The sequence below is a fragment of the Phyllostomus discolor genome, chromosome 5 (genome assembly GCF_004126475.2).
Source record: "Phyllostomus discolor isolate MPI-MPIP mPhyDis1 chromosome 5, mPhyDis1.pri.v3, whole genome shotgun sequence".
Classification (NCBI taxonomy): Eukaryota; Metazoa; Chordata; class Mammalia; order Chiroptera; family Phyllostomidae; genus Phyllostomus; species Phyllostomus discolor.
Window position 1 is genome coordinate 173,576,973 of NC_040907.2, and position 15,945 is coordinate 173,592,917.

Sequence of the window (15,945 nt, forward strand, 5' to 3'; positions counted from 1 at the left end):
TGTTCCCTAGGGTTCTGGAGCCGGGGCACCAGGGGACCCCAGGGTCCCCCCACCTCCCTTCGCCTGCACCGATCTCCGCTCCCCAACAAAGAACACACTTTGCTCGCTCTCACTCCTTCTGTAGACATGGATTCAGCCTCGACAGACGCTGGCACACTCCAATGAGGGACGCGGACGGAAGTCTCCCGGAGCTTGTCTTTGGCGACGATGGCCGGGAAATGCCGGAGGTGACGGAGTGGGTTGTCGAGCCCATTGGGAGGGGAGCCAGGCTGCTGGGAGAGTGAGGGCAGGTCCGGGCAGCAGGGCGCCCAGGGCGGTGCAGCCCAGGGCGGTGAAGAGAGGGTGGTGGTCGGGACTTGAAGACGGCGAGAGTGAGCCAGCGTGCTGGAGGGAACAGCATGCGGGCAGAGGGACCAGCCAGTGCTGGAGCCCCGCGGTGGTGTGGGGGAGTGTGGGGAGGGCAGCAGGGGGCGTGGTCGAGGTGGCTGGAGGGAACAGGCCGGGCGGGAGGGGAGAAGAGTGAGGTGGTGTGCGTCCATGACCCTCGAGAACGTCACGCCGACGGAGACGAGCCAGCGGCACTGGGCAAACGCGGTCTGACTGCGTGCGCTCCTGTGGGGTGCCGGGGCGCTGGCGAGCTCACACAGGCAGACACCCGAGTGGCGACGACCCAGCGCGAGGCGGGGCTGCCGAGTCGTCGGGTTCATCACGTGATGCAGACAGGGGCCGGTTCTGCGAGACGGACAGACGTGTGCGGTGGGCGGGGAGGCCGGTTGCTCAGCAGTGTAAGTGTCCTTAATGCCACGGAACGGCACACCTAAAAGAGGCTACCGTGGTAAAATGCTGTCATGTGTAATTTAGGAAGATTTTAAAAACTAAAAACAAAGAGAGATTTTAAAAAAAAAAACAGAAACAAGAGCTGGGGACGCGATGAGGGGCCGTGGCCAGGCAGAGGTGGGCAGGCCTGCTGCCCCCTCCACCCCCCACGGCTCGGAACGCCTCTGGTGTGGCCGCAGCGGGCTTGCCTGCGGCCACACAATGTCACGCTACTTCCTTCCCGGCGTCGTGAGCTCGCCCCGTTTGCTGCGGGTGGCGACGACCCCCTTGGGTGCTGCCCCACTGTGGCTCGGGGACCCTGCCCGTGGCAGCCACGCCCCCTTCTCTGTCGCCGGCCTTTGGGTGCCCGGCTGGTCTCCCTGTCAGCCCTCTCCCCTGTCACCTCCGCACCGGCGTCCACGTCAGTCTACACTCCGTTCTCCCGTGCCCTGCCTGCGGCTCGGGTTGGCTGTCACCTCCTGCCAGACACATGACAGGTGACGCTTAAACAGTGAGTGACGAGTGAAGGAAGGCAGGGGCCGGATAAGGCGTGGGGGAGTGTCTTCTGCTCCCTTGGGGCTGCTGTGGCCACCGGCCCCCACGGCGGGGGCCCCGCCTGCAGAATGATGGGTGGGGGAGGGGCAGATGGGCATGGGGGGTGGGGGCAAGGGTGCTGGTGGATGCAGGTGGGTCCCCACTCGGAAACCATCGGCTGCTCTTCTTACCCCACACACGGCAGCACGTGAGCAGGAGCCCTGATTGGAAGATGACAGAGACGCCCGGAAAACAACCACCCCCTCCAGTGAGCTCCGTTCGGGGTGTTGGTGGGGGTACATGGAGACACGGGCACCACACACGTGCCTGGGCACCATGGAGAGCAGTCCTGCGCTCGGTGGGACACGGGAGAGCCAGAAACCCTCACGGCCAGAAACGCTGCTCGCACGCCCCGCCGCCTCTGCTCCAGACCCCAGGCTGCGTCCTCGGGTGCAGAGGCCCAGGCCGCCCAGGAGGGCGGTGGGGCCTCTGGGGACGCCCCGCAGGTGAGCTCGCAGGACGGGTCCGGGGCGAAGTTCTCGAGCCGCCAGCAGCATGAACGACAAAATCCGATTATTCAAAGGTTGTTTTTGGCTCCACAACAAACACAGGTGGACGTGTGCGCTGGCAGGGTTTGGCTCAGAGGAAGGCACGGTGCTTGGGTCCCGGTCACTGGGTCAGAGTTCAGGGACCGGCTGGAACAGTGGGCGGAGCCGCTGATCGGTGTGGGGGGGGGGGGCGGGGTGCACCTAGACCCCTGGCATCATTTGGTTGTTAAATCTTATTACCAAGCATCTTTGGAATCACACGGTCCAACGGTCTCACCTGCCGTGTACGGGTCATTTTGCTCGAGGGCAGAGCGAAGCGTGGATGCACAAGTGACTTGTGGAAGTGTCACCCTCACCCCCCTCAGCTTATGTGCTGATTCTTTTTCGTTACTATGTTATTAAACGTTTAGGGATAAAATTTTTTTTAAAAAGAACTGAAACTCCCACACCGTCAGTTTCCAGAGTGGGGTTAACAAGCTTTGCCTGGGTGCTGGGGCCCTTCCTGACGTGTGTCAGGGCTCCCGGCGTTCCGGGATGTGCCTGGGAAGCCTGCGTTTGTCAAAGCACCACATCGTAGCCCCTTGTGGGCTGAGGGCCCCTCCTCTTGCTCCCTTTCTGCTCTCTGGCCCCGGGCCGACTTGCCATGCGACCCAGCGCCTCGGGAGCCTAGGGCCCGCTCGGGCCCCTCTCCGGGCACCCCTGCCTGGCTCCTGAGCCCCGTGGCACCATCCATCCCCACCCCATGCAAGGCAGTGTCTCGCCTCGCCTTCCGGAGCTGAGCGCCACGGGGACGCTCTGCTTTCCTTGGCAGCACCGGTACTAGAGGACAGTGATGGATGTCAGCTTCCTGGTGTCGTTCCTGAAGTATTTTCTGTCCCTGAGAATCTTCGAGGCAGAACCACGCACGAAGGCACCGACGCACGCACCTCTTCTTCACGAGATGCAGAACCAGAGCGGGCCTTTTCCCGGGCACTCTCCGGGTGTTGTCTGTAAGGAGCTAATTCTTCATGGTGGGGGTGCGGAGAGAGGGAGAGAGGAGGAGGGAGGGAGGGAGGGAGGGAGAGAGAGAGAGCTCGATGGAAGAAAATAGATAATTTAATAAACACATTTTGGCACAAATTAAACCACATGTGCTTGGTCCGGGGACTAAGGCTGCCTCCCTTTGATTAGGAGAGAGGTATTTTCGTTGGGAAGATTGGATTATTTTTGAATTCTACTTATTACACTAAATTGAATACCATATTATGAAATCCATTTCAACTTTTATGGACATCCCGCCTCCTCCAGGGGCTTCTTGAGGCGTTTGGCTTATTGGGGAAGAGTCATTTATTCCCTGGAACGATGCCCACGGTGCAGGCACATTACGGCAAAGAAAATAAGCCACAAAATTCAAGTCTTATTGCAGAATCGCATCAGCTTACACGATTTTCTTAAAATAATGGAAAATGTTGGAATATGACATCCTAGGGAAGGATAGAAGATCCCGGCACATCTAATCAAAATGTTATCATCCCAGAAACACATTCGTAATATGACCTTTGTCAGCTGCTCAACAGCGAAGAAACCCTCTCAGAAACGGCGAATGTTTCCGAAGCGGCGCCGCAGGCCGGAGGAGATGCGCGGGGAAGGAGCTGCATTTCCAGCGGGAGGGCCTCACACGGCCCCGGCTGCGCGTGGGGGAGCCCCCGGGCCCTCCCGCCGGCGTCCTGAGAGCTGGCAGCGTCGGACCCCTCTCGGATTTCTGAACGATACAAAAAGACACTTTCATAAAGCGTTCCGCAAACGGCAGCGTGGCTAATTCCTGCGTGCAGCCCAGGGAGCTGATGGAGGGTCCCTCCTGAAGTCCTAAAGCAATCGAGAGTAGGCTGCCAGGCCGTGGACACGGGACGAAAATGGGAATTCCCTCGGAGCTCCTGCTCCCACGCTGCGCGGCCGGGCGCTCGTGGACGTGGACCGCGCGGGGCGCCCCGATGACAGCATCCCCTCCCAGCGGCGTTCCCACGCCGTCCGTGTGGAAGTTTGAAAAACAGCCTGGGACTCCCCACGCATCCAGCACGGGGCTCGGCACGGCGATCTCGACGCCCACTCCCACCGACACGAGAGGCAGGCAGGCTGGAGCCGGCTCGGACAGCCTCACCCCGGAGCCGGTGGAAATCGGGAGACCCTCTGGGGACCCCCACCGCTGGGAGGTTCTGGCTCCTCCCTCCCGAACACCCCCACCCCGGGCTCCGCGGCGGAGGGCGGGGCTCCGCGGCTGGGGGCGGGACTCCGAGGCAGAGGGCGGGGCTCCGCGGCTGGGGGCGGGGGCTCCGCGGCAGGGGGCGGGGCTCCGCGGGAGAGGGCGGGGGCTCCGAGGCAGAGGGCGGGACTCCGAGGCAGGGGGCGGGGCTCCGCGGCAGGGGGCGGGGGCTCCGAGGCAGGGGGCGGGACTCCGAGGCAGGGGGCGTGGCTCCGCGGCAGGGGGCGGGGCTGCAGTCCAGGGATGAAGGGACAAAGAGTGGGGACAACACGAACTGGAAAAGGAAGTTTTAGACGGCAGAACTGAGAGGGAGTGAAACAATAGGATTTCAAGAGGCATGGTGACGCAGGCGTAACCGTTAGCAACGATGGCACGCCTCGGCAGGGGAAGAGAAATAAAATGGCGGCGGTGTGCAGGCTTCTGCAAAGACTCGAACTCGGCTCACGAAGGGCAAAGCGCCACGCTGCATCAAACGTGACCTGTCCCATTAGTGTCACCAGAGATTCTATTAACCCGGGAGCCTGCTCATTTGGAACTGGCCCACAGATGGGCTCGCAGGGGGCGAGCAGGAAAACCGCAAGGTTAATGGTTCCGAAATCACCTTTCCTTCCCTCGTTAGACTTTTTCTGATTTATTGTGATCACACATGGGTAGAAGCCAAAGTGGTACTATTTCCAGCTTGTTAATAATCAAGTTACATTTTCCCGATCGTTGACATCCTCAGGCCCTGCAAATGAAAACCGAATTCGCAAGAAGCAACACACTCACTCAGGGAGCACGGAGCCGCTCTTCCCGTCTCCGACGGAAAAAGACAAGTTTTTAATCAGCAGCCGACTCCGCCGTCTTTGGGGCTGGTTTAAACTAAGTCAGCAACTCTGATTCTTTTATTTGAAGAACAAATAGCAAGATAAAATCCCTAAGCCCTAGAAATACACCATCATAACTTGCCACCCAAAGATTTTAAATTCCTCAATTCAAAAATGCTAACACGGAGCCTTTTCCTGTCTCTCTTTCCTGCTCCCTCCCTCCCTCCCTGCTCACCCTCTCTCTCTCTCTCCCTCTTTCTCTCTCCTCTTTCTTCTTCCTCTGCCCTCCCTCGTCCTGTATTCTGAGGAATTGGAAATATGCTTAGAAAATATTGATCCTTGGGGATCAATAACTCCACACGAGTCCTGGTTCCGCCATTTCAGGGCTGAGGAGCTGTGTCCTGATCCCCTCGCCTCCGTCAACCTCACGCTCCTCCCTGTACAATGGGTACAAGGATGACACTCGTCTCACACAGCAGGGAGTCTTTAAGGGGAGGGCACCCGTAAAGGCAGGCCCCACAGGGTCCGGGGCACACTTGTATTGCTCAAGACCCTTGATTACAAAGACAACACAGACGTGTTTGTTCAAACAGAAGAATTCACGGGCACTCGGACAGGAGAAGGGGTGGCTACCGTCAGACCTGGCTGGACCCGGGGCTTCCTCGCTTTGTCCCCACGGGCTAGAGAGCCCCAGAGCCCCACGGGGCCCCACGGGTGCCCTCGCAGGAGATGACGGAGCATGCGCCAGGCAGGACCCTGACTGGCCCTGCGGTGACTGGTGGGTGATTTGCCATGTGCAACGGAGGCAGCAGAGCTTGCAAGAAGGAGCCACAGACACGCCCGCGAGGCCCAGACAATGCGGCCCTCACTCTCCCACTGCTTCTGCTCGGCAAAGACGCTGTGAACGGGCACAGGCGATTCTAACACCCGCCGCTGTGTGAGCTCAGCAGGTGCCCAGCCCCTCTGTTTCCAAGCCCACGGAACCGGGATGACGGAGCTGCCTGCCCCGCCCTGCTGTCGGGAGGGGGCAGGGGGAGGATGGGTGTCCACACCCAGCCCACAGCCTGCCCCTCATTAATAGGCGATCAATAATTCTCACCTATCACGACTGTGACATTAATGTCCACGAGTCCTATCTTTTGAACGTTGGAGTCATTGAATAAATCCAATGCTAATTAACAATTAAGATTTATCTCGAAGACAAAGAACGGAGGCCCGGGTTTGGCATTGCTTTGCTTGGCCTGGTAGGGGGAAAGGGTGCAGTTCCGGGACAGAGTCCTGGGCTGACCCCAGGTCGTCTCCGCCGTCCGGCCCCCTGACGCAGGCCCCCTGGTGCACAGACGTCACAGGAGTCCCCGCTGCGCAGGCGCCTGGATCATAGCCCCGCCTGCCCACTGCGCACCTGGTGGCGACCAGCTGTGGAGAGTGGCGAGCAGGCAGCGAGGACATCGTGCCCAGCCCCCTGCCCTGCCCCGGGCACACAGTAGGTGGCCCCGCACAGTGGGCACGCAGGCTGGGGACTCGGTGGCTCCCTACCTGCTGTGACCTGTTCTCCTGGCTGCACCTGCTGTGACCTGTTCTCCTGGCCGCACAGGGGCGAGTGGCTGACTGGGACGGCACCTCACTCCCCCCCACCCCGCCCCTGCGACGGGCCCAGAGTCTGCCCTAGTCCCCTGGGCGGGCCCACGCAGAGCCCTTTCTGGGGATGTTTCCCACAGGGGAGGGGAGAAGGGTCTGTTTTGATGCCGGGGAAGCCGAGCAGAAACGACGCCACACCGCAGTCACAGGCAGAGACACAGTCGTATCTGGGGCTGACCGGAGGAGCGCTGGCCCGTCTCCAGTGTCCTGCAGGCCTCCATCCCTCGCCGCCCTGCGCTGCACCAGCTTACGTCCTCCCGACCCCGCCCAGGCCCCTCCCTGGGCAGTGAGGGCATCACCGGCTCCATTGGCCGCCTCCCTGACCCGCCGGGAAGGAGGCCTCTGCCCTGTCCCTTCCCCTTTGCCCTCGAGCTGAGCAGGGCTCGTCTCCAGGGGCCGCTGATGACAAGGATGGAGGAACCACCCCAAGGACCTCCCTGTCCCCCCTGACTCCCCAGATCACCTCCTGCCAGCAGACAACAGGGCTGACTGGACAGACAGCCGCCGCGGCACCGTCACTGCCAGTTCCGCTGCTCACCTGTTTGTCACTCTCCCAAGTTTGCCTCCTGTTACTTTAAATCAGTGGCTTGGGCGCCAGGGCAGGACCAAAGAAGTCCCCTCGGGAGGGACACACTGCGCGTCCTTCCCAGTCGAACACACCAGCGTCTGAGGCAGAGCCCCAGCGTGGCCGGTGTCCTGTCTTAGTCCCCACCTGTCCTTCCCCGGGCAGGGAAACGAGGGCGGGTCACTGTCTCGGCATCGCAGTCCCCACGTTTCTCGCTTCCATTTCCAAGTGGCAGAGAACCAGATGCTTCCGCTCACCCCAGATGGCGGGGGCGGCAGGGAGGCCCACCCCCTCTGGACACCCAGGGCCACCTCGTGCCACTTAAAGGATTCTGCCCAAACCGCCAACAGCATGTTACAAACAAAGCCCTTCCTGAAAGTGGATCAAAAACACGTTGTTGTGAGCGTAGGAGCCTCTTTCCAAAAGGCCAGCAGCCAGGAAAACCCCAGCCCTGAGCCACCCCCACCCTGACCGCCCCAGGCAGGTGGCGAAAACTCCCCCAAGGTGCAGGGCGCACTCCGAGTGCGCCCCCCCCCAGACACACACACACACACACACACACACACACACAGAGGATGGCGGGCCCTCACTCGCGTGTTCACAGACGCACACTCTGTCTGGGTGGGCAGGCATCCTCCGTGTCACCACATTTGGGAGGAAGAGCTGTGTACCGCCTGGGCTGACCATTGTCCAGTGACAAAGGGCCCCACGCTCCATGGTCACAGTGGTCTCTGCCTGTGTGGCGAGGCCCCTGGGAGAACCCCCGCAGTTAGTTTCTCTCTCGGGCCTTTCCTAATGCCGCCCCCCAACCCGAGCGGCTGTCCTCAGCAGGTGAGCTCCGTGTGCGGCCACCTGCATGCGGCACAGGGCTGGGCACGCAGGGTCTCCTGCGTCCTGGAGAGGACACTCCGGGCTTCCAACGCACAGTGACGAAGGTCCCAGCTACACCGAGGTCGCCAGAGACTCCTGGCAGCTGCCCGGGGCCCGCCGGCCCCCTTCCCTGCCCCAGACCCCTCGGGCCCCAGCCCTGTCAGAACACATGGGGGAGGGGGACTGCTCCAGCTGGGGGGGGGGGGCCGGGGGGCCGACTCTGGCCTGGTCTGGGCTCCAGCCTTCCCAGGAGCATGGGCCTGAGAAAATCAATGGTGTGAATCGGCGGCGGCTTCCACTGGAGACGCTCTCGGGAAAGAGAACCACACGTCAGACACGGAACGGGGGGAGCGCCCAGCCGCGTTCCCCATGTTACACGACGCTGGCACACCGGTCTGGAGTCCGGGGCTGTCCAACCACACAGGCTTTTATGGGATCGTTATGAAATCCCCTCTTTTCCCAAAGGCGGGGGAGTGGGGATTAAGCTTGACTACTGAAGACAGCTTCGTTGTAAATGGTCTCCCGTGTCGCCGGAGTAGCTGGGAGAGAGGCTTATTAAACACATTTCTCGGGCTGCAAGTCACGGGGAGCCATCACGCCGTGTTCGCTTGTTTAGCCCGAAAGGTAGCTGTTTGGGTGTTTAAAGCGGCGACGCACACCAGCGCCGCCCGAGGAGCCCAGGAGGAGGCGGGCGGGTCTTCAGGACGTCTGTCCGGGAGGCGCGTGAAGAACTCAGTGCACAGTGAGCCCCCACTCCTGTGGCTGCCCCCCCCCCCGGCTTCTGTGAAAAGTCCTTCAAGGGGCCCCGTGTCCGGAGAAGAATGGGATGGGGCTTGTGAATCTGGGATGGGACCCCCCACAGGAACCTGGCCCATCGAGTGCGAGGCTGTTGCCGTACAGAAGGAGACGGCCGGTGCGGCCTCCTGACCCGGGCCCTCCGGCACACCTGGCCGGCCCCGAGGGGGCAGCAGGCTCCGGTCACTGTGAGGACAGGAAGTGCCTGGTGTGATGAGGGTGGGTGTGATGGCGCAGGGGGTGAGGCCTGGGGGAGCTTGGAGAAAAAAAATGTGAGTTTTTGAAAATATCACCAGGAATGGAAGAATTTCCCAGGAAGCGTAGGGAGTGGGGCCCCAGCTCTGCTCACTGGAGAGTCCCCGGTGCAGCCATCTGCAGTCTCCCTCCACCTCCCCAGCGAGGGAGCCCGAGTCCCGCCAGCAGAGCCCGGCCAGTGGGCCTCGCCTGCCTGCCACACCCTCCTCCCCGCCCATCAGGCACGCACCCTCCCGACACCACACCAACCCCTGCCAGGCCGCGGGGTCGCCACAGGGGCCTTTCTGTCCTGCGCTGGGAATCAGAGACACTAACACTACCTAGTTCCTCTTATGACTGGCTTAGGAATTCATATTAATATACTACTCAGACAAAAAGAAAGGCACAATTTACGTCCCAACTGTGTGACTGCATCACAGCGCACACAGGCCAGGACGGCGGCAGGCACCCCGATGCGACGCTGGTGTTACGTTCCCTTTCAGCGCCGTGGGGCCCCCAGTTCTGATCCCGTCCCCGCACAAGACTTTGTAGGACAGGGGGCTGCTGTCCTTTGTGCGAACTACTCCCTCCGTGTGCACGCCCGACGAGGAGCAGGTGGTTACAAAACCCCTCCCCAGGTGACGCACCCGAGGACTCCGGTTGTTGCGAGTTTCCTGGAGTTTCGCACTGAGCTCCCAAAGGCCCGGGACAGGCGGCACAGGTGTCACATCTCTCCCGCCGTCCCACCTCAGACGCCATGGCTGTCCGGGGCGGCGCCGAGGACCTGAGGCCGTGTCCAGGCTCGCTGGAGAGAAGGTGCCTGGATTAGATCGCCGTGGTGTCCTCGTTCTCTGTCCACAAGCAGCTCCTTCTAAGGTGTCTCAGCCAAGGTGCGGCCTGGGGTGGGGGCCCCGAGCGCGTCCATGGTCCTGCTGGTCCTGTTAGCCCGCGGACAGTCCCCAAGCTCCTCACAAAGAGAGCACTGAGGAGGGTCCCTGAGCCACGTTTTATTAGCAGCGTTAATGCATCGGGTCACTCGAGCCACAGAGACCGAAGCATGAATTTCGGGCACGTCCCAGTGGAGGAGCTGTACACGTGAAGAAGGCCGAGATCTCCTTCCTGGTAAGCGAACAGGACCCAGGGGGTGGGCCAGGGACGGGACTCCTGAAATCCTCCAGCGGTGCGAAACCTCCCTGGAGCGGCAGGGGAGGTAGATAGCACTCCCTGGGGCCCTCACGCCAGTCACATGGGACGCAAGGTGTCTGTTTGTCTCCGAGAGCTGCCAGGGGAGTACCACAGCTTGGGTGGCCCCGAGCAACTGGCGGTGGGAGTTCCCATTTCCCGAAGGCGGAGGTCTGAGACCCAGGCATCTTAGCGGGCAGGCGGTGCTCCCGCTGCTCCGCCCGCTGCTCCGCCCGCTGGTCGCCCCGGTGTCCCTGGTGTAGGTCCATCCTCCGTTTTCCGACTTCACCGGGATGCCGGTGTCTGTGTGCACGTGGCCTGCGGCTTCCACCCACACCCGGCATGTTGGGTTAGGGGCCCACCCTAATGTCCTCCTTTTAACGTGCTGCTTCAGTAAAAGGACCCCATCTCCAAATAAGGTCACATTCTGAGCACTGTGGGCGGGGGTGCTCAGGGTTCCAACGCATCTTCTTGGGTGGGCACAGTTAAATCCGTGATGATGTCTGCACAACACCGAGCAGTGCCTGGCACCCACGTGCTCAGCGAATAGCGACTGAGACAGGACCAGGCGGCCCCTGCGCAGCCCCCGCCCACCACCCGCACTAGAGGCTGACCCAGGCCCCTGTGCTTGCGCATAAGGTCGGACGGTGCCCCACTGGGTCCTGCAGGTGCTGCCCTGTGGGAACAGCCCCTTGCTCAGCGTGCAGCCACCCCAGGGTGGGCACAAGAAGCAGGGTTACTGAATACACCCGGTGCCACCGCTCTCTTTGCAAGCAGCTGGAGGCAACACAGCAAGCCGCTGACATTTGATAAACTGAGGCACACAGCCAGAGGCAGAAGCGGCAAGAGCGCCTCCCGGCCTGCAGCGGGGCTGGAAGGGCTTGAGCGGACTGGTTACGCTTGCGGAGGCGGAGGCCAGACCTGTGGGCCCAGGAGGCTGCGCACTGCAGGCCGCCGGGTGCGGCTGCACTGAGCATGCTCTAATCTTGGCCGGCGCTCGCGGGCGGGCGGGCGGGGTGGGAGGGGCCCGCGTTCGGCCCCTCCTCCGCGTGCAGCCCTGGGTTCCGGGAGTCCAAGCCCCGCCCCGCTCCGGGTCCCGCCCCAGGACCGCCCCCGGCCCCGCCCCCGCGCGCCCTGCGGCCGCTTCCCGCGCGCCCAGGCCCCTCCCCCCGCGCCCCGGACGTGCCCAGGCCGCGGTCGCGTGACCGCCCTCCCAGTGCCCGCAGCTGCTGGCAGTCTGTGCCCTGGGCGAGGCGGTGAGTGCCCGCGTTGCCCCCCCTTCTGCCTACGTTCAGGGCTCTCCCAGAGGAGGGCGGGCGCCTGCAGCCCGTGGGACAGCCCCTCCCCCAGTGGTGTCCCTGCCCAGGTGGAGCCCGCCCCCACCCCCGCGCACCCCGCACAGGACCCGCGTGCGTCTAGGTATGCCTAGCTGTGCCAGGTATGCCCAGGTGTGCCCACGTGCGCCCGGCTTTCCCCAGGTCTGAGGCTCCTGGACCAAGTTGTAGTGACCTTGGCCTGGTGTGGGGACCTGGCAGCCCCTGCCCCGCCTCCAGTGGGCCAGCCCCTTCCACTCTGTCTCTGCCCACCATCTTGCCCCGCCCTGTTCTCCAGCGCCGAGGGGACTGCTGCCTCCCCTTCGGTTCCCAAGATGCTTCCAGAAGCCCCTCTTGGGGCCTTTCCTACCAGCTAAGCCTTGAGTAGGTTCCTGGTGCAGAATTCCACATTTCTCCCTCGTTTGAGACAGGTGGAGAGGCGGGCCAACGAGGTGGGGGTCCTCCTTGTGGTGGCTGGTGTGTGCGTGCCTGACACCCTCGCTGGCTGGCTCCGCGGACCCCTGGAGCAAACAGGTGGGGTCTGAGAGGCACTCTCACAGGCTGTAAGTTCCAGGCGGGAGTAAGACAGGAGAGCGGTTCTCAGCGAGCGGGTCCTCGCACCGCGGTTCTTCACCTTCTGAATCCCAGCTGGCTCTCCCTGCAGTGCCTCCGCTCAGGGGCTGGCTTTCTGTCCTGGAAGTGCAGCTCGTGCTCGCCAGCACAGCTTTCGCTGGGTCGGGGGGACAGTGGTCGGAGGAAGGGACGTCGCTCTGTGCGGAGAGGGGTCACAGCTGTTGGAGGCCGAAGCTGCCGCTACTGGACAGTTATTGACATGTGAACCGGGCAGTCTCAGGCTTCGCTCCCCATCCCAAGGTGGCAGAGCAGGAGGTGCCTGGGGGTTTTTCCAGAGTCCTCAATAGACAAAACACTCAGGGAGGTGAACTAGAGGCATATCTGCTACATTATGAGGGGCAAAGAGTTTTCAGGAAACAATGCAACCCTCACCCCTGGCTGGTGGTGGATCGTGTGTTAATTCCCACTGCACAGCTCCACACAGACAGGGGCAAGGCGGGAGTCCCCACGCCGCTAGGGTGGGCTGAGCTGGCTTCCTGGGCTCTTGCCTGGAGTTAGAATTGGAATAAAACCCCGGGGGCTGGGGGAACCAGGCCTCCAGTACAGCATACTCGGGTAGTTTTCTCTGTGAATATTCTTTTCATTAAAGCAGGCCTGTATTACAAGAGTGAGGTTTGACTCGTAGTGGTAAACTCTGCTTTCAAAAGGCGTCCCAGCCGGAGAGGCGGGTCGGAAGAAATACAGCCCTCGGTGCGCCCTCGGAGGGTGGCCCCGCACCCTTGCTCGGCGGCTGGGCTTGCCGGGCCTTTCGTCTTCTCTCTGTTTGGGTCCCGACTGGCTCTCAGCTGAGCCTCCCCAGGCCTGGTCCTGCACTCGGCCCTCTGTCCCGAGGGTCCCTACACCCTCATCCGTCCTGCACACGGGAAGGAGGGGGGTCCGGGCCTGCAGAGGAGCGGACCCTGGGCGGCCCCGCCCCGTTTTTCCTTCAACGCTCTTCTCTCCAGATCCGAGTACAGGTTACTGTTCCCGGTCGTTTTCATCAACATGGCCTTACTGGATCGTCTTTGTTTTACAGAGGACATTTAGGAGCCAGTGATTGAACCCCCAGATTCTCCTGTTTCAGCTCCCTTTCTGGGGCATCCTTGTCCTTTCCAGGTGGTGGACCATTCTCCTTGGTAGAAAAGAAAAGAATGTACAACCCCATCACCTGATTCCCCTCTCCTGCGGTGAGGTTTGCTTTCACGCTGCATGCCCACCCTGCTGCCCACCCTGCCCCCCTGCCCTGGCCCCCAAGCAGCCTTCCTGTTCTCCGCCCACTTCCCCAGAGGGTCGGAGTTTCCTGGGCCTCTGGTCACTCCAGGCGTGTGCACTGGGCTCCGGTCTCTGAAAAGCCCCACCCCCGGGGGCCTGTCACAGTGCTCCTTCCTGACCCTGCGTCCTGGGGTGGGCGGCGTCTGACTCAGCTCCTTTGGAAAAGAGACCGGGTGTCCTAGAATAGTATGTAACCAACCCCACCCATGCTCTGCAGTGTCACCACGGGCGAGAGTGGACCGTGCACCAGCATTGTCATACCCACTCATGACAGATGAGCGCCCCTCCCCTGACACCCTGTTCCTGGTCCAAAGTGAAAGAGCGTGTGGTTAGCCTGGGTGCAGGCGGGGGGTCACGTCCAGGAGGGCCAGTTTTCCCTTGGCCGGTGGTGACCTTTCCCATTCCGTGAGCTCTGCAGGCCTGGCTGGAGCGCGGGTGGATGAAAGTCTGAGACTCGGTGTTGCAGACGAAATACTGCAAGATGTGTGTTCTGTGGCATTTGGGTCACGACCCTGCAGCTGTTGGTCGGTGGAAAGGGGGTGGTTGTCTTTTGACATAAACGAAGCGGCCGTAAAAGGCTTGTCCGGGGCGGGGGGGCCCAGGGTTTGGGAACTAGGTCGTGAATATGTGGTAGACAGTGCGGGGCTTGCTCCTTGTGTGGCTGTTGAAGTGAACTGGCTAAGGGGGGGGATCCGCCGTGTTTGTGACCTTTTGTAACCTTTGAAGGAGCCGGAGCGGTTTGGGCCGCTCTGGCTCCCATGTAAATCTGTCATGGACAGTGTCTCGCCGAGGTGCGCAGAACCATGAGCAGTAGAGCCACAGTGAGAGTCTGTGGCAACCCCACCTGCCGTCCGCTGCAGCTGAACAGGCTGTCCCGGGGGCCAGCGTCACAGCAGTGACATCCTCAGCCAGGGGCTGGACGCCGGAACTTGTTTCCTGTTAGATGGGGGGCTTAGCAGAGGAGGGAGGGGTCTCCAGGGAGGGTGACAGGCTCCCCGTCTCCCCCCCCCCACCCCAAGGTAAACTCACTCGGCCTGTGATGCAGCTGTGGTCACATCCGGTACAAATTCTACAACATTTTCTCTCGGTTGTGAAATTTGTCGTGTGTGTGTGTGTGTGTGTGTGTGGCCATGGAAGGAATTCTGAGACGGCTCAAAGTGCCTTGTACGTTCCCTCGACTGTGTGGAAGATCTTCTTGTTAGAATAATTTCCTGCCCGGAACGCTCTCGAGGTCAGCCGGGGCTCTCAGCCGAGGCTCCCCGCCGCGCTCCGCAACCCGCTCCCAGAAGTCCGGGCGAGCCCGAATGGGCTGTCCACCAATGGCGTCGCTCGGGGAAGCAGGCACTTGTTAAATCTATTTGTTTTTATTATAGACATCGATCTGCCCGTCGCAATAATGCATTTATGGACATTTTTCTGCAAGCGCAGCGCTGGTGGCAGTTTTTACTGACAAATTGAGTCATATGGATAGTAGTTTAGAAAACTCTTACCTTATTGACAGATTGGGCCATTCGGCACTGGCTGTTAGAGCGATCTGGATGGGCGAAGGGAGGGAACTGAGTCTCGGGGCGGGGGGGTGGGAGAGAAAGGGGGTTGGGGAACTTAAATGTGGAAATTCAAGAAGTAAGTGGTACAGCTCACGCCCCAATCAGAAGGACTGAAGGTAGGACCCAGCTGCAGAGTTTGACCCTCTTTGGTGTCATTAGGAAGAGCCACCCGCATGCCCGGGGACATGGGACCTGTTGCTCCCCGTGGGGGGTGGGGGGACCGCCCAGAGCAGAGCGGCGTGCCGGCCCTGCCACACAAGGAGCTGGGAAGGCAGGCCACCAGCAGACCTGCCGGGTGGGAACCTGGGGGCCGTCTCTGGGTGAGCCCCCGGAGGTCCCGGCAGCCCCGGACGTTGGAGCAGCTGTGGGGAAGCCTCGTGCGGCCCAGCAGCAGTGCCCTCCGGCCCGGACAGGCCCCGGAGTTCCCCGTCCAGACGGATCCGCGGCGGCCGGCATCACTCTCAGTCGCCTGAGCTGATGGATCTGGGCGTGTGGTTTTGCAACTCCTCGGAGACGTGTGAATCTCTTCACGCTGCAAACCTAACATGTTATCAGAGCGTTACGGTTTCCAGGCTCGTGGTTATGACAGCAGATGTTACCCAGACGTGGGCGCGAGTTTTACAGACGCACGTTAGGCGCGGAAGCCACGTTGTGTTTCACTGTCCTCCGTCCTCTTTGCGCCCCTCTGGACCGAAGCGCTTTCCAGGTCTCGGGTGAGGGTTGCCGTTCCGATGCACAGCTGGACGCCTGCCTGTTTTGTGGGGCCAAGTCGAGTTTTCATTGAGGGAGAGCCAGAGCTGTGGGGGCAACAGTAGAGAGGGTCTGGTGATGCCATTTACTTGTGAGGGGCCCCGGGCGGCCGGTAACCACCCCCCGCCCAGCTGCCTCATCTGTCGGATGGAAGGGGTCATATTCTGGCTACCTGGTCACGTGTAAGTGTGTGGAATGACAAATGAGTATTTTCTGAAGTATGG

The 15,945-nt window shown here is 61.5% G+C and overlaps 1 protein-coding gene across 1 annotated transcript in view; it reads left to right on the forward strand.

Annotated features, from left to right (window-relative positions):
- The first annotated feature begins 11,394 nt into the window (after positions 1-11,394).
- MGMT (O-6-methylguanine-DNA methyltransferase) overlaps positions 11,395-15,945 on the forward strand; it is a 112,478-nt gene continuing 107,927 nt past the window's right edge. Inside the window, exon 1 of the mRNA XM_028512680.2 lies at positions 11,395-11,483. The gene's annotated coding sequence lies outside the window, so the exon portion shown is untranslated. The remainder of the gene's footprint in view (positions 11,484-15,945) is intronic.